The 19,477-nt window shown below is 40.6% G+C and overlaps 1 long non-coding RNA gene across 1 annotated transcript in view; it reads left to right on the plus strand.

The window, feature by feature from the left end:
* LOC121313227 overlaps nt 1-8,204 on the plus strand; it is a 100,850-nt gene extending 92,646 nt beyond the window's left edge. Inside the window, exon 3 of the long non-coding RNA XR_005949952.1 lies at nt 7,769-8,204. This is a non-coding gene — a long non-coding RNA (uncharacterized LOC121313227). The remainder of the gene's footprint in view (nt 1-7,768) is intronic.
* The last annotated feature ends 11,273 nt before the right edge of the window (nt 8,205-19,477 follow it).

The following is a 19,477-nucleotide window of genomic DNA, read 5'->3' on the forward strand; positions in this document are numbered from 1 at the left end:
CGAGCTCTACCACATGCAAGTTAGTTGAAAACCATGTTCCTGGAGAGAACATTTTTATGAATAGATTATGGCATGAACAGATTAAGGCTTGGATGTTAAACACTATATCAAGTTTGTTTTTAGATAAATATTCATAAATTATCTCTCTGTTATTATGTTTCCATGTTACAGGAATATATCAGGGGAGATCGAATGTGTGGTATGATTATAGTAGACACAATACCCATTGCCAGACAACCGCATATCGTTTTTTTTTTGTTTGTTTGTTTGTTAGTTTTTTTGTTTTTATTTTGTATGGGGGTGCAGGGAATTTCCCTGGCTCTGCACTTTCAGTTGTCATCCCAGGGGATAAATTTACCCCCACCCGATAAAATATTTTGAATTCACAATGATTTCTTCGGGAAATCTGAAACATATTTAAAATGATAAATGCATGCTGCATCATTTTTACGCAAACTGACTTAAAAACAATCTCGGTCTAAGCACTTCAGACCGTAAGATCAGTAGCACATTGTATTAACATGGTTTACAAAAAAAAAAGGAACAGAGTTTAGTTTCACTGGAGCCGGATCATGAAGTTCGGTTGTATAAAGTTGAACAGGCTCAGATTCCATTCACCCGTCATTTTCATCCAACAGTAGTGCTGTATGTGCCGTACGAAGACTAAATGACCAATGAATGAAAAACTATGTAAAACGACATTCAGTAGCTGTATTTCAAACTGTTTTTTCTTATCAATGGAAGTGCATACTATACTAAAGAAAAAAGAAATGAAGACAGGACACTAAAAATCCATAGTAGCTTTTTTTAAACAGCCCCAGTCACCCGCTGAGCAGAGTGGACAAAAAGCCATGATTAACAACAATTAACTTCTACAGATTAAGCTGTTAAAATGCATATGTTGTATTATGTTCCGTTTATTGTTGTTATGCTATGTGTAGTTATCAATTAGGTTATGTGTATCAATGCAAGTACTTGATGAGTATGTTTAACATTATTTTAGTTGCTGCAATGTAGGTAGTTTTTGTTATTGCCTTTAATTGTGTTTGTTATTGCCGTTGCCAGTTATTTTTATTATTTTCTCCCAATTTGATATGTTCACGTTTCTCTTCACACTGCGGACTCACCATGCAGCCACCCAGGAGCTACAGCGTCAGAGGACAACTCAGCTCTGGGCAGCTTACAGGCAAGCCTGCAGGCTACAGCGGTCGTTGGTGCACGGTGAGCCGAAGACACCCTGTCCAACCTAGCAGGATACTTGTTTTTAATGTTGCATTTGATGATATGTATGGAAATATATATCACTCAAAGGACGAAATGGTTATTGGTTATTGTAGCCTTTGGAAAAGAAGGTACAGCGAAATGAATTATAAACCTGGTTCATTGTTTACAAATCATGCACAAAAGTGAATTTCATTTTGAATTTACTGACTTTTGTTGATAAAAACTAATCCTCATCTGGGAGGTTATTAGACATCCTCTGTTTTTGACCAGCTCTTAGGACACCTGGTTTTAAGTCCCCTGCGTATCAAAACCGAAACCTATAAGTACTCGACAAGTTTGCAATGAAAGACAGGAGGATGAACTTGGGGAAAGTTCATCCTCACTAAGCATCAGGTAAGGTAGGTTATTATTTCAGTTATTTAATTTGCATGTTTGATAACTACATAGTAGTATTTCTAAATGTGATTGTGAGGTGAAACATTGCAGTTCTTAATAGGGCGATTTCGAGTTAATTGCGAGTTTGGAGTGCAGTGTCACTAAACACTACTTATTACAGTTTACATCGACCTTGAGGGGGAGCTGTTGGTTCTTTGTGAGAGGGCTTGGTTACTCTCTCCTTCTTGTTGTTTTAAGACGGAGTTCAGAGTTCGGTAGAGATTAAGCGCTAAGGCAGTTGCCAAGTGTGTAAACTGGTAAGTAAAGGTTGATTGCTTAATGACTTGTGAGTTATTGCACTGGTAGCAGATAAATGGTTGCAGTTAATAATCACAGAGGGGAAACACATAATTTCACAACTTTCTGTTAAAACTGTAGAGGAGGCCCTTCAACTCACATGTTTGCTGCTCACATCGGGCGGGGCTTCATGCAATGCAGATGTTGTAGCTGCACTACAACCCTGTCAGGAGCCCGACAATTTAGAACGATTGGAAGCGGTGGTTGTGAATATAACCCAGTAACTTGAATGTTTAACAACTGACCATGAAGTTGTTGCTGTAAACAACAACAACAAACACAGAGGCCCCCAATGTTATGAATGTCATTGTTACGGGCACATAGCTCGTCAATGTCGTAATTTCCAACGTAGGCCTAAAGTGGGGAACAAGGGAAACGGGGCTTCCACACGGAGGGGGGTCACTACACGTGGACAGGAAAAAAATAGGCCACCAGGCACAGGCAAAAATAGTAGGCCAAAATCTGACTATACTTTTTGACTCGTGATCTACTGTTTCTCTGATTGATACTAAAATAGCACTGAGCCACCGACCATGGCAACCTACTCCAGTGCCCATAAAGATGCTTACAGCATCCAAGCAACAATTTTTTGCTAAAAATATGGTTTCATTAATATTGACATTGGGACAGTTCTCTACAGTTAGTGGCAGAAAACTTAGTGGCACCTGTCATTCTTGGAACTGACTTCCTCACAAAATATGGCATACAGCTGGACTTTCAAACAGGTTATATCACTGGCCAGGGATTTTCTATCTCTATGGACATACCAGAGCACATAAATAGCCCTGACCTGAGTACCATATGCAGTCACAGATGCAATGGAAAACATGCCAATGATTTTAATTCTCTAGCCTTCGTGCAATAAGTAATTTCAGATGGGGCTGATATGGAGGACTGCACTATACCTGCATTCGGAGGACCCAGGTCAGTTGAACTACCAGAGACACCCCTCCTGTTTGTGCATTTGATTCAGCAATACATAGATATATGGCCAACTAAACCTGGTCACACTACTCTTGCTTATCATTACATTTAAATTGGTAATAATTCCCCAGTTTGTGTACCACTCAGGCGCATACCTATGCACCTGCGAGCAGAGATCACTACACAAATCAAGGACATGTTACAGCTTGGGATAATTACACCCAGCAGCAGCCCCTGGTTGGCAGCCCTTGGTTAGCGCCAGCAGTTTACACCAGGAAAAAGAATGGGGACATACGCATTTGTATCGATTACAGGGAGCTAAACAAACAAACTGAAAAGGATGCTTATCCACTTCCACTCCCTGACAAAGTGTAGGAGCTTCCCTCTTTTCAACTTTGGATCTCAGATCAGGCTACTGGCAAATGCTCTTTGGGGTGACCGGAGGTCCCAGTTCATTTCAACATCTAATGAACACTATGGGGAGGGGGGCTTGGACTGTGTAGTGGTTTACCTAGATGATGTTTTTGTCTTCTCAAAAGATACTGCAACAAACATCAAACATCTGTCACTTATACTGGACAGGATATGAGCAGCAGGACTCACACTGAAAGGGACAAAATGCAAAATTGGCCTGTAGAGTGTTGCATATCTAGGACACATTTTCTCTTCCAGGGGAATGCTTCCAAACCCAAAGAAAACTGATGCAATTGACAATTGACCAACACCTAGCAATACCAAAGAAGTGCGACAGTTTCTTGTTATTGCCTGTTATTACCGCCACTATATGCCACACTTCAGTACAGTTGCAACACCACAGAACAAGTTGTTGTTAAAAGCAGCAACATTTTTGTGGGATGCACACTGAGAGCAGTCATTCAGATCACTTAAACATTCCCTAACCAATGCTGCACTCCTGGCTTATCCTAAACCTGACGAGGAGTTTCAGCTTTTTACCGATGCTAGCAACACTGGCCTAGGCGCTGTACTGGAACAAAGTGGTAAGGTTATCGCTTACAAAAGCAGAACCTTAACTAGCAGTGAGAAAAATTATGGGACAATTCAAAAGGAATGCTTGGCGTTGGTGTATGCTCTGAAGGAGTTTCAACACTATCTCCTTGGGGGACATTTCACTGTGTTTACAGGCCATCAACCATTACAATGGTTACAGTCGAAGAAAATGGAAGCAATATTATGCCGATGGTCCATGGCAATTCAAGAGTTTGATTTCACCATTAAGTATAAAAAAGGGTGTTAAAACATAAATGATGACACGTTGTCCAGCCAACCACAGACCTGCAGGCAGGCAGACTGCATTGCAGTGACCATGCTGAAATCTGAAATGACGGGTGTGCAACTGCAAACCCTACAGGAGAAGTACCCGGTTCTCTGCAAGGTGCTTCATGCTGTTAAAGAGGGGAAGAAACCTACAGATTGGAAGCAGTTTCCTTTCTGCCGATATGCCCAATTATGGCCACAGCTCAGTGTCATTGTCCAAGTCCAGGGTCCCCCAGTACTCACAGCAGAGATGTTCTTATGGCGTTTTCATGATGTTGCAACTGCAGGTCACCAAGGCTTCAAGAAATCATTGGATCTCTCACTACACCGAGCCTATTGGGTAGGCATGGCTAAGGACTTTGAAGAGTACTGCCGCACCTGTGAAACCTACCAAAAACCTAAAGCCACAATGCCAGCCCCTGCCCCATTGATCAGCATGCCAATTGGAAACCCATATGATATGATTGCAGTTGTTATCCTGGAAGTTCCAATCTCAATTAATGGCAACAAGTACTTATTGGTGTTGCAGGACTATTACACTAAGTTGCTTAGTGTAATCAAAAAGAAGACCGGATTTCCACAACAGTTCTGGGTATTGTCACTCAATTTGGGATTCCCCAAATCCTACATTCTGAACAAGGAGCACATTTTGAGAGGCTTTTGGCATAAAGAAATCTAGACGTACATCTTACCGTGCTCAAGAGGACGGCATGGTGGAAAGAGCAAACCGCTCAGTACTACAGATGTAGCGAACCTACGATGAGAGTCGTCACTAATGGGAACACTGGTTACCCCTCCTCCTCTATGCGTATAGAACAGGGCACCATTCAGCTACAGGTTTTAGTCCATTTAGACTCATGTTTGGCCGTGAATCACCACCACTGGATGAGCTTCACCAGCCCCACTGCACAGGTCAAGACGTGGTCACATATGAAGCACAGTTACAGAAAACAGCAGCTGAACTGAAAGACTTTGTTAATGCTAACATTATGCATGCAGCCCATGGCAACAAAAAAATCTATGACAAGCGGACAGCTCAGGGAGAACAGTTGCAAGTGGGAAATTTGGTTTGGTTATCCATACCTACAGCAGCTAAGCTGGATCCATGCTGGGAAGGAGGATGAGAAGTTACAGACACACTAAGCCCTATCACTGTTTACACTGCTCATGCTTCTGGACAGCACCATGTCATTCACATTAACAGATTAAGATCACAACACCTGCGGCAGAATGCCAGTGGAGAACCTGACCAAGAACAGCAGTCATGGGAACCACCATGGGTAGAACACTTTCAGGGACAGAAGGGTGTCAGGCAATGCAAAACCAGAGGCCCCAGCCAATTGAAGGAAAATTTCAAAGAGAAATACTGATAAATCAGCGTTTCCAAGATTACTGCATGGACAGATAGAATCGTTGAAATAAAAAGGGGGGGAGGGGAGGAGAGAATGTAATGTCACTAAACACTACTTATTGCAGTTTACGTTGACCTTAAGGGGGAGCTGTTTGATCGTTGTGGGAGGGCTTGGTTACTCTCTTCTTATTATTTTAAGTTGGATTTTGGAAATCAATTCAGATTAATCCTTTGCAGTCCATTTATTCAGGCGCGTCAGGTCCAATTTATTTTCACACGCATTGTTTAAAATGATTGTTTTTTTTCAGAGTAAAACAGGTTTAAAAGGCATTGAATCGCAAAAGGACACTCAGTACTATATCTACAGCCAAGCCCCACTCCTTGTTCGTTGTATTTTTCACATACCTCTTTATAGACTTGCATACTGATAAATCCTCTCCTGATCACTCGTTGTATCACCAAACTCCTCAATAATGCGATTCAAGTCATTATTTTATTACTATTACATCTCCAAAAAGCTTTGCAAAAGTCTGTGGTATTCTTTGAGTGCTGGTTGCAAAAGCAGCTAACTCTTGTTATGTCCGTGTTATCTCTGTAATGCATGTGGCAATGAGATACGCCCTTCTTTCGGTTTCATTCAGCTCATATCGGTCTCACTCAGCCATTGAAAGGTTTTCTCTATATTTTCCGGACAAAAAACGACTAGAGACCTGTGCTTTACATCTTTTTGATGATGTTGGACAGGGTCTGACATTGGACTGGAAAGGGTTAACCCTTTAATAAACAAAGGACACAAACAAAGAAGACAGCTGCTTTTGCATCCAGCACTCAAAGAATATCACAGACATTTTCAGAGCTTTTTGAGATGTTATGACTTGGATCGCATTATTGAGGAGTTTGATGATAAAACAAATGATCAGGAGAGGATTTATCAGTATGCATGACCATGAAGCGGTATGTGAAAAATACAGCAAACATGAGGTTGGGATGGGCTGGAGATGCAATGCTGAGTGGCCTTTCAAACCTGTTTTACTCTGAAAAAAAATATTTTAAACAGCGCGTGTAAAATTATCAGTGCTTCTGAAAATAAATTGGACCTGACACGCCCAACCAAATGCTGAATAAATGGACCGCTAAGGGTTAAGCCCTGAGGCAGTTGCCGAGTGTGTAAGCTGGTTAGTAAATAAAAGGTTGATTACTTAATTAAATGACTTGTGAGTTATTACAGGAGCATAGTTAATTTTTACTTACAGAAACATTTTTTAGAAATTATTACCCATCTGCAAAAAAAAAAAAAAGTTGAATCAGTGCTGGATTGAAACTTTTTTAAATGCTAAACTCAGCTTGATTGAAAATAATGTTTGCACCAACATTACCTAGACAAAAATAAAGTCCACTAATCTCTAATTTGGCATTGTTGTATGTTTTGGATAACATTATTCACTCCCAGCCCAAGCTTTTGTTTAAATAATAAAATTAAAAAAGTAATGTGTCTGTTTGCGTTGAAATAAAACAAATTAGCATCCTGGCTTACAAATGCAGGCATTAGCGACTAGCAGTGAATGAGTTCAAAGTGAGTGTTTATGGTGCAGTCAGTTAAAATCCAACAGCAGCTGTGAAGGTCGCTTTTGTAAACTGGCAAACTAACTGATAAAATCTTCACTGCTAACTTCAGCTAAAACCTTTAGGCTTTGGCTGGCAAGAGTAAATAGGGTTATAATTCAATGGTTCTATGGTGGTTCAGTTTTAAGGATTTATTTGGAAAAATAATGATCATAAAAGTATGTATCTGAAAATATATGACCACATTACATTTCTAGCACTAGTCTGAACATAATGCAACCTGTACTTCAAGGCAATATAAAATACTGTAAACTATGAAATCAAACACTGAAACACACAAATCCCAAACAAATATGGTCCTGCCAAAATTCATATCTCCAAGATATACAGGGTGTTAGTTAATGCACAGTGTAGGCATATGGTCACAATAGAGATCATTATTTCCAGTCTGGGTCCCAAGCCCACTGCTTTTATTTAGAATCAGTATGGCCTTGCCGATAATAACTACAGTACAATATTGCTCTATTAATTTAGCATGTGCCCATCAATGAGCTGATCCCCAGTTTCAACATGCATTGTATGATCTCAGAAACATTGAAATAATTCACTGATTTGTCAAGTTATCAATTTCCACATGGCTTCCTCTTTTTATCCTCTTTACAAATCTGACTAATGTAACAATTGTTTTATTCCATGCAGGTTGATATCTCAAACTTTGACCTGGTAATGGAATCGGACACAAGGCACATTTGCACCACTTGGCCTTCAGTTCACTGGAAGAAGCAAAACCCGAGCAATCATGAAGCGGGTCTTTATCAACGTCACTGGCCTGTCTGAGCATGGAGAAGGAACTGACATTGACTTCTGGAAGCAAGGTGGCGTACCAGATAGGACTGGATGATCAGTTCACTTTAGTTACCTTTTGTTGATGTGAAGGCATAAGAAGTTTTTTTGGATATTTGTTTTTAAACGTTCAGTCTTTAGAATTGTTGATGACCTGGCTGTCCTGCATTACCTCTGGTAATATGTAGTATATTTGACATGTTTGATAGAACAGTCTGGTACCTATTAAGTGTTTTTTTTACAGCAAAGGAAGAAAGAAATAGATCATTTTTGTCGACTGGGTTAATGTAGTATCGGTCATGGATTTTAAATGTGTGGTTTGTTATAAACCTGTCTTGAAATCCACACTTTCCTTGATATGAAGAAATAAATTAAAAAGATCTACATTTGTTTGATTCATATGTCTATTTAATATCCTATAGTTTGTGTTCTGTATGATTATTTGTGTTTCTACTTTAAACATTGTTTTCCAAACTTACTAACTATTCCAGCAACAACAAAAAAAAATCTAATAAGACTCCTGGGGAATCATATCGGTGTTGCACAGACATCAGGGCACAATCCTTCACCTAGGACTGCTTTCCCACCTCACTTCCTAAAATGCAGCTTTTTTTTAGAAGAATGTTTTTGTGGAATATGGTATTGAACGTAACTTTTGTAATAACAAGAACACGTTTGAACTCTGTTGCGGCTCCCTATTACTGGTGGCGCATGCACAAAACACATCATGCAGCTGCTGAATGCAAACATACCCCTGTATGCAACAGCACATTCAAATCACACTTTTCACCGAGTAAAGTTATGCTGGAAAATGGCACTGTTGAGCCATCCTGAGTTTGCCTCTAAAAATGTGTATAGCACTGTACAACCTTGACCGAAACCGGCTGAAAGGGATGACAAACAAAATTACAGAGTTTCAGAGCCCCAAAAGTTATTAGATGTGAAAAGCATTTGCATCATTTAAAAACTTTAACACTTGCCAAACTTATAAGATGAGAACTCATTTAGATGAGAAGAGTTTTTGTCACCACTACTCTTAAGTATGATTACAGGGGAACCCTTATAAGTATATTGTACTATACTATTAGCTTTATTTTCTTGCTCTTTTTCCTTGCACAGGTAATTATTAGATTCGGTTGGACCACCACAAACCACACACAGGTAAACAGGAACCACCAGACGGTTAATCATTTTTTTCAATGTTTATTACAACAGACATCATCCAGACAGTATTAGATTGGTCAAAGCCAAAGGGTCTGCCTGCAAAAGGAAATAAAAACTATGCTGCATTCCCATGCCATAGAATAGGTCCCTGTATCTTCACAGACACAGGACTATTACTACAACCAGGGGACTGGCTGATTTCTATCGATCTGAAGGATGCCTATTTCCATCTTCCCATATACAAGGAATACAGAAAAGATCTCCAGGTTTCATAAGAACACAAGAACATAAAGTTTACAAAAAAGAGGAGGCCATTCGGCCCATCTTGCTCATTTGGTTGTCAGTAGCTTATTGATCACAGAATCTCATCAAGCAGCTTTTGAAAGATACCCAGGGTGTTAGCTTCAACAACATTATCGGGGAGTTGCTTCCTGAGTCCCACAATTCTCTGTGGAAAAAAAGTGCCTCCTATTTTCTGTTCTGAATACCCCTTTATCTAATCTCCATTTGTGACCCCTGGTCCTTGTTTCTTTTTTCAGGTCGAAAAAGTCCCTTGGGTCGACATTGTCCATACCTTTTAGAATCAAGAACCATCAATTCCTGCAAGTCATAAATCCTTGAACCATTCAAACGTTACCCTCTCAGAATTTTTATCTTACCTCAGCCACCTATTCCATAGGTGTCTCTCCCTATCCTCTATTAAGGTGCCTTTTCCTGCAACCTCCAGTATTCCACCTGGTTGGGATAATCACCCTGTGGGCTCCCATCCGTTGGCTTACCAGATTTGTTAAAGGAGTGAACCATTTAAAACCCCCAAGGAAATGTGTTATTCTCAGTCAGGTACTTAATAAGCTCTTAGGACCCCCATTTGAGCCCATGGCAACTTGTGACATGAAGTACCAGACATGGAAAACAGCATTCTTGCTGGTAGTGACATCGCAAGAAGGGTAAGCAAGGTCCAAGCACTGGTTATTGACGCTCCATATTTTCAGCTTTTAAGGACAGGATAGTTTGCAGAACTAATCCCCAGTTCTTGCTAAAGGTGGTAACCAAATTCCATCAGGATAAACCCATAACTTTTCCAGATTTCTACCCAAAACCTCACAAATCAAAAGAAGCAAAAACTCCATCTAACTGATGTTAGAAGAGACCTAAACCTATACATCTACAGGACCGTCAGGAGCATGACCATAAGGGCAACTTTTCATCTCCTTAACTCACCAGATAGCAGGAAACCTGTCTCCTAAACAGATGATTTCTCGCTGGATAACATAATGCATAGAGTTCTGTTACAATCTTGACAGCAAAACAGTTCCAAGACCCATCAAAGCCCACTCAGTAAGGGGTATTGCTACTACATGGGCAAAATTAAAATCGTTTCTATTCAGGACATCTGCAATACCGCCATTTGGGCATCTTTCGATACTTTTATCAAACATAATAACTGCAATGTATCTTGCTCTCAACCTACCTTTGCTCGTTAGGTTTTATCTGTGGTTTCTTCTACTAACATCTAACCTATCACCCTATAGTCTACTTACCTTGGTATAGTTCACATTGTGTGGAGTTCATCATACGAGGGAAGATTACCTGTAATATGGTTTCTTCATAGGATGATGAACTCCACACACCTATACCCAACCCTCCTGACCCCCTTCTCTTTTCATTACTGGCTTTTCTGTCGAAATTTGGACAACTGGGCTTGGTTATGTGGGGGGTTTATGGAGGAGGAGCACGTATTTGGTGTCAGTGAAGATTATTACAATGATCTCTGGGGAAGAGATCTGGTTCTTTCTCCTGACCAAAGCTATATGGAGTTCACGTTGTGTGGAGTTCATCTGCCATAAAGAAACTATATTATAGGTAATGTTTGTTTTATAAATATGTGGTTACAACTAAGATATATTATATATTAAAATCCGTTTAGTCGAGGCCGACTTTCGGTCACTTTATGGGTCATCATTCTCCACGCATTTCTGTCTTTGACCGCTTCTTTCAGATCTTTCATGTGCATGTTTGTGCCAGCCTTGATTGTGTCCAGCCAGCGGGTTCTCTGACGCCCTTTTCTTCTTGACCCACTGACTGTGCCGAGCATTAATGCTGTTTCTAGGGAATTAGCTCGCATGATGTGTCCAAAATATGAGAGCCGCTGTTTCGTGATTTTTCCCTCTAACAATGTTTGTGGTTTGACACGTTCAAGGATCGTCTTGTTTGTGACCATTGCCGTCCATGGTGTTCGCAGCAATCGTCTCCAACACCAAAGTTCAAAAGCATCGATCCTCCTTCTGTCGGCCTTCTTGAGCGTCCAGCTTTCGCATGCGTATGTGGAAATCGGAAAAACGATTGCATTGATTATGTGAGTCTTTGTTGCTATGCTGATGTCATTGCTCTTCCATATTTTTGCCATTCCCTGCATTGCGCTACGCCCAAGTGTGATTCTGCGTTTGATTTCTGGTCCCGATTCGCCACCTCGGTCGATCTTGGATCCAAGGAAGAGGAAATCTTGGACTGATTCGATTTCTTCATTGTCAATTGTCAAGTGGAGTGTACCATTGCCTGCTGTTGTCATTACCTTTGTTTTCTTGATGTTGAGGTACAAACCCATGCGCTCGCTTTCTTCTTTGACCTTTCGGACCAGATATTCTAGGTCTTTTTCACTCTCTGCGAGCAAAGTCATGTTGTCGGTGTATCGAAGATTGTTGATGTTCCTCCCTCCAATTTTCACTCCGATCGGTGATTCTTCCAGATTACATCGTCTCATGATCGTTTCGGCATATAGGTTGAACAGGGCCGGTGATAGAATGCAGCCTTGTCTAACGCCTTTTCCGATCTCAAACCAGTCCGTGTTGCCGAATGCTGTCCTGACCGTGGCTTCTTGATTCTTGTAGAGCGATCTTATCAGTTGTTCTAGATGTTCTGGGACGACCATTTGCTTCAGACATTTCCATAACTTTCCATGGTCAACGCAATCGAATGCTTTGCTGTAATCGATGAAACACATATACACGTTCTTTTGATATTCGCGAGTCTTCTCCATGATCCACCGCAAGTTTGAAATTTGATCTCTGGTTCCACGTCCTTTTTGAAATCCAGCTTGCACATCAGGGAGTTCCCTCTCGACAGATGAGGCCATGCGTTTTTGAATAATCTTTAGCAGGATTTTGCTTACGTGCGGTATAAGTGCGATGGTCCGATAGTTGCAGCATTCTTGCGTGTCGCCCTTTTTTGGAAGCTGGACATGGACTGATCTTTTCCACTCTTTGGGCCACGATTTGGTCTTCCAGATCAGTTGGCAAAGCGCTGTGAGTATCGGGATCGGTATTGGCTTGAGTAGTTCGGCTGGTATGCAGTCGATGCCCGGGGCTTTCCTGCTTGGGAGTTCTTTCAGTGCCCAGGCTACCTCCTCCTTCAGAATATCTGGTTCTTGCTCGATCGAATCTTCCTGACTGGCTGATGGACTCGGTCCGTTTCCTGCATATAATTCCGCTGTGTACTCTTGCCACCTCCTCTTAATTTGGACTTCATTCTGTAGTACTTTGCCATTCTGATCTTTGATGGTCGTTGCTTTTCGGGGTGCAAAAGGTGCCCGTGCCTGCTTCACATGGGCAAAAAGCTCACAGGTATGTCCTTGTTTGCTTGCAGCTTCCAGTTTTGCGCACCATTCGTTCCAGTAACGCTCTTTATCCCTCCTCGCTTCTCTCTGAAATTCCGCATTTAGCAAACTGAATTCGAGCCTCTTGCCAGTGGCTTTGGCTGTTCGTCTTTTGTTGGTGATTTCGATCGTCGCATCCGAGAGCCATTGTGGTCCTTTCACTGGCTTTTTGTGCGGGATCAGTTGTTCCGCTGTGTCCATTATGATCGATTTCATTTCTTCCCACAATTCATCCGGGGCTTTTTCAGTTGTGCTGAGTGCCTCAAATCTGTTGTGTACCTCAACCGCATATTTTGCTGGGATGTTGCAGGTGTCAAAACGTAGCTGTGCTGGTTGCCTTTTGATGGTGTTGAAGCCGAGTTTGACTTTCGCGACCAACAGCTGATGGTCGGATTCACAATCTGCACCGGGTAGCGTTTTGACTGCTTGCACTCAGCTCTTCCAGTGTTGTTGGCAGAGGAGGTAGTCGATCTGGTTGCGATATTGTCCATTCGGTGCTATCCACGTGTATGCGCGGCGTTTAGGCTGCTCAAACCACGTGTTTGCGATCAGTAATCGATTTTCTTGGCAGCACTGAACCAAACGGTCGCCAGCCTCATTTCGTTCACCTAGTCCGAATTTGCCTACGACTGGTGGTTCTCCTCCAGCGCCGACTTTTGCATTGAAATCCCCGCCAATAAGGATGATGTCTTTGGCCGGGACTTGATCGATTGCTTGTTGGAGATCCGAATAAAATTTTTCGATATCCTCTTCTTTCGCGTCGGTGGTCGGCGCGTAGACCTGCAGGATTGTGAGCGAGTGAGGCTTCCCGTGAAAGCGGGCGGTCATGATTCTGTCATTGACAGCGTTGAAACATTGAACGGTCTTTGCAATTTTCTTGTTTGCAATGATGGCTACTCCATTGCGTCTGATGTTGTCATTCCCGGAGTAGTATACCGTATAATCATCGCTGTTGAAATAGCCGCTTCCTGTCCAGTGGAGCTCGTTGATACCAAGTATGTCGATGTTGAGTCATTCCATTTCGGTTTTTATGATGTCCAATTTGCCCGTATTCATGCCACGGACATTCCAAGTTCCGATGTTGTGAACCTTCGTGAGACGCAGACGAGTTCTTTCACATGGGTCTGCATCAGCCAACCGGTGTCCTGGTGGATTTGTCCCGTCCGCGTCATAATTGCCTGAGCTATTCGAACTTCGTCCTTGTCCTTCCCTGGTCGCTTGTTGGGTGCCTTCCGGCCCAGGGGGCCCACCTTCCAGCACCATGTTTGAAGACGTTTCGTTGTGATCCATAAAGTATTTCGGCAGAAATAGTGGGGTAGTTTGCCATTGCTTTCCCCAACAACTAAGATACTGGATCTTTAATTAATAATCTCAATGAGACTTTCCCTGTCAAAAATATTGTAGGCAATCCAGCCTTCTATTTAGAGCTGTATAATAAAACTTGTTGTCCCCATCCCCGTCCTCTCTCTCTCTCTCTCTCTCTCTCTCTCTCTCTCTCTCTCTCTCTCTCTCTCTCTCTCTCTCTCTTGCTCTCGCTCTCTCACTCCAACACTACTGTAACTCTCTTCCTCTCATTGCATAGAAACCTGTAGCTCTAATGCTACGTACTTCTGCATGTTATCTGCCCATATTATATATAAATCTTCATATAAAAGGATATAAGGAATATTTACATCAGAATTTTCTAAATAATCTGTTGTTTTTTAACAGCAATCCGTATTACTGTTCTGTAATGTCACTTGTCTACCTTAATGTGGCCTTAGATGCATTTGTGTTTGAGGTAATTAGGTGTACTTTCCCTTGGAAATCAACAGAGTGGCATCTATTTAAGTATCAGAATATTAAAAGGTACTGAAGTGTGCTTTGGGAGTGCTGTGCTGATTATTCAGCAATTCAAAGCGCTTTCCATCCAAACTAAATGATGCAAAAATACAACTTAGAAACCTGTCACATTTGCATTAATCATGCACATAACAACAGCAGTCGCAAAGTACACCTGTCCTATACATTGCAGAGAGGTAGTCATTAAAATGACAGAAAGTGTGCATGCATGTCAAGAATTTATTAGGCAGTAATGAGCAGCTCAAATATTTACATTGACTGTGTCACTGAGGCTGCCATTCAGGACAGCCTGCACATACAGCAGCAGATGAAAGTATTTGCACCCTACACTTAATATAAGATATTCAAGTAAACATGTTAAATACAAGCATTTAATGAACATTAACCACTAATTAATATCACAAAGACCACAGTACAAAAAATGTCTGGTAGTTTAACACACACTCTTTGTAAAAAAAACAAAAACAAAGGCACTTAAGACATTTCAAATATTTCTTCATGAGAAAAGTATATATATATATATATATATATATATATATATATATATATATATTTAATATATTATATATATATATATATCTATGACGTATAGTATATAAATTCATTTATTTAAACTCATTAGACAGTAATAAAGTCAATAGCCAGAAAAATAGGTTATTTATGTTTAATTAACTGTTAGCCTGGTTACAAGTAAAACAATTACGTACCACTTCAGCACATGTCTGCCTGTCTTCATAATGTCCTCTGTTGGGTGTGGTGGATGAACTGACCCGGGATACTTGGCTGCTATATTTGTGATTAGTAACTGTGAATCACAAACCACCTGCACATTAATAGAATAGGTGTGTTTCATATTATATGCAGATGCTCAGAATGAGCTGGAGGGGATAGCGACACATGTGTGCAGTCTATTGCTCACAACATGTCGGGGAAACCAGAAATGTCATACAAATGTGTTTTCAAGGCTTGTAGTTACACCCTGCTTTTAGGAAAACGTTCGGTATTTTGCTGTTTGCCTCAAAAATGAGCACAGCTGGCAATGCATGAGAAAAAGCGGACTGGGAAATGCCAGCAACAGCTGTCTCCTGAAAGTACCCAGAGTCAAGATAATGTACAATAGTTTGACCTCTGCAGGGATAGCATAGCTTCTCTGGGCGACAGGCTCCAGGTCATCTTTTAAATCAAACAGCAGATCAAAAATGATGTGGCAGCCGAGCCTTATACTTTTGCGTAATAAAAAACAAATAGGGTAATGCAGGTACGAAATACTCTTTATCTTCTCCTACAAATCATTCTTTCCTGCTGATTACCCTGAATGTCAAAGCTTTTCCAACCATGAGGGTGGACTTTTGTGGAAGAGATTTAACTTTCGTGTTCCGAGCAAAAATCAAAAGTGTCCAAGATGGATGAGAACAGTAAAAAAAAAAAAAAAAAAAAAAGTAAGACGAATGTTATGCAAATGAAGTGGGTACCTAATTAACATAACCCCCATGCAAAAATCAAGTGTGTTAAAGTGGTCGGACTGAGTGTTTTCCATCTAAAATGGTTCTGTTTCATAGAGTCTTAATGGAGATGGGAACCTATTTCAAACAGGCTCAGTCTAAATAAACACGTTTGGACCTAACGGAAGTACTATGAAGATATCGAATGTATAAAGCTATGATATTGTATTTATGCAACAAAATTAAAGAGGATTTAGAGTCAAGTACTCTGAGCCGTCATTTATTGCCATTTTCACTCACTCCTTTATCATTCTTTGCCACTGGTTGTTTATATATCCCATTAAACACTCAAGTGTTATTCATTTTCCTAAAGTTCAACCGGGTATGGAGGATTTTTGATGCAAAAATGAAAAATAAATAAACAAATACATAAATGAATACATAAGCAAATATAGATATACATGTCTATTTATTTATTTAAACATGTATTTATTTATGTCTATATTTATCTATGTATTCATTTAGTTATTATTCATTTGGGCTTAAAATAGCCTCCAGAACCAGGTTCATGAAACTATAATTTAATACAGTACATACATTAAAAAAGAGGTCTCTAACTTTTGTTTTTAACTGATGTACTTGCTTTATTATTGTGTTCTATTAAATGTATCTTCTCTTCTTTCTCCATATCTCCTGAAGTCTGTTTTGTTTTTCTACCTTTCAGTCCCATCTGTCCATTAATCGATGTCCTGAAATTATGTAAAAACTGTAATTTGTGTCATTGGTGGAAACAACGTTCGGGATAAGAGTCGGATTAATACAGATGGAGTTTAGGGGATAGTGTTTTTCATATTGCCTTTTAAAATGTTGCTAATTGCGATGGTTTAAAACATGCTTTCAAAAGTTTTTAACAAATTGATGTAATTGTAAGTGTTGCAATTGCCTGCAGCTTTTACTACACCTCATTATAATATTTGAAAACCCTCATTTTCATCTCCAACCCCATTTTTATAAATTTAAGCCTATAATTATATATAAATCTAAGGTTTGATATTTTAGTCAAGAAACACTTTGTACAGTTGGGATGAGCCATCACAGAGCTTTGTTTCCTTTTGTAAAGAAGACATATTAATTAAAAGTGTTTTACTTAACTACAAACAGACCCTCGATTTTATACAGGTCTACTGTACTCTACTGTTCTTTAGACTAACATGTGTTCCCCAAGACACTAGAAAAACTGTGTGGTAAAGTGGCTGAGTGGAAACAGGTGCAGGGGTGATTCAGTGTGTTAATGAAACAGACAGAGAGATTTGTAATCCTGTTTGGAAAGATTTTTATTTATATTCAGGTCTGGTGACCAGAAACAATAATCTCCCAGAAATGCACACCAATGTGAACTGCACTGGGTAAACCAGAATGGGCTTGCAGACTCAAAGAATAAACAATAAGTATCCGCCCCATGACAATTTTCTTGTTGTTACTGCATCTTATAAAGCACTTTGTGATGGTGGTCCACTATGAAAGGCACTTTAATAAAGAAAGATTGATTGAACACGGTCACCAGTCCTGGGTCTGTGCAGTTGTGCTTGTGGTGGGTGATACAGTTTATTTTGTGTCAGTAGTGCAGTACTGTTCTGGCTTAGTGCTGGCCATTGGCGACAGCTCTGGAGTCATGTTAGCTGTCTAGTAATTTACAAACAAGACAATTTACACACAAAACACTCACAATTCTGGTCTCTCTATACAGGGTCTCTCACAGTCCTTCTAGGTTCAAAAACACAAACCAAGCGAAGGAAAAGATTGCGATTCTCTGTCCCCTTTATGCTGTCACACACGACCACTTGGTAAACAAGTGCAACCGCCTCTCCAATCTTCAGCTGCCACGTCATTTCCCTTCTGGGTGAATGTGTTACTGCAACAGAGTCCCACCCCCTTTCTAGCTGTCCAACTTCCCTTGAACCCTGGGAAAAGAACTGTCAGGCCAGTCTGTCCGGGGAACTCGCTACTTAAGTTCTGGCTGCTTAGTGCCCTCACAGGTCGGCAGGGAGATTTATAACCAAGAATCATTGCATTTCTGTCACATATCCCACCACTCACAGTGGAGCCGAAGGAACACTCGGCTGAATCTATCTTTCCCATTACTCCCCCCTCCCGGGAAAAATAATCCGCATTTTGATGGTCTTTCCCCACACGGTGTACCATATGGTATATGAAGGGTTGCAACTCCATATGCCACGAGTTATCCGGGCATTACTGTCCTTCATTGCGCTTAATCACTTGAGTGGGGCATGGTCTGTGACAAGATCAAATGAATGTTCCAGCAGGTAATATTGTAAAGAGTGAGAAGCCCATTTAGTGGCCAAACACTCCTTTTTGACTACAGAGTAGTTGCGCTTTCTTTTACTGAGATACAGTATCAGGTGTTCTACTCAATCTACCTTTTGGGACAAGACAGCACCCAAACCCACACCTGATGCATCGGAGTAAAATAATTGGAGTTTGATTTGGCGGGTGATAGAATAACAAAGATGAAAAAAAAGAGCCGACGAATTTAAGGGTGTATCTCTCTACCTGCATTTTTGGTCTCCATTCTGTCGTGCATGTGTTTTTAAACTAGCATCTTCAAAGGCAAATGGGTTTTAGAGGAGTTCTGGAGAAGGGTGTATTGGTTTTATTGTTGTTTTTTGTGAGCCCCGTCTCTGTGCAGGTATTGAGCCGCACTGCCCTTTAGTTTTAAATTGTAATTTAGTATTTAGTTATTGTTTTAATTAATGGGCAGTGCATCCGTCCTGCCATGACTGTGTATTCTAGATCTGGTTTGTTTAAATATAGTTTACCACCTGTATTTAATAAAACAATGTTCATTGCCCGACATAATAGTGTGGTCGAATTTACTTTCCTTCTGGAATTCTGCCTTGCTGGTCCCACCCCGATGAAAAAGAACCAGTGCCCCTCCCGGGTGCTAGATGGCTACATGGGATTTTATTGAAAATAAATCACACTTTCTTGTCTAGGAGCCAACCTCCACGATAATGCAAGTAAATATTTCTGGTTTCACCACATTGAAGAAGACACTATGTCAGTCCAGGATCCTGTTCAGATGAATTTGTGCTCTGCTGGGTGAGCTGTCGTTTCCTATGTTGTTGCTGACTTAAAGGAGATGTTGCCAAGACAGTGCAAAGAGGGCAGCATGAGTTGTGCTTCTCTGCCATCACTCATGTATGAGAAACACGTGGGCTACAGTTGTGAATGCAATATGTCATGCCAATCAAATGATCAGATGTTTTATTGTTTTGTTTTTTTCTTTGACCTCAGATTGTGTGTGTGTGTGTTCAGTCTTGACACCGTGTGCAATTTACTTTATTGGTGAAAACATCATAAAGTCATGCCATGCAGCGGATCTACTCGGCAAAAAATAGAAACATTGAATTTGAAAACTGCAGTGTCTTGCACTTCATTTTTACA

The sequence above is a fragment of the Polyodon spathula genome, chromosome 3, assembly GCF_017654505.1.
Source record: "Polyodon spathula isolate WHYD16114869_AA chromosome 3, ASM1765450v1, whole genome shotgun sequence".
Classification (NCBI taxonomy): Eukaryota; Metazoa; Chordata; class Actinopteri; order Acipenseriformes; family Polyodontidae; genus Polyodon; species Polyodon spathula.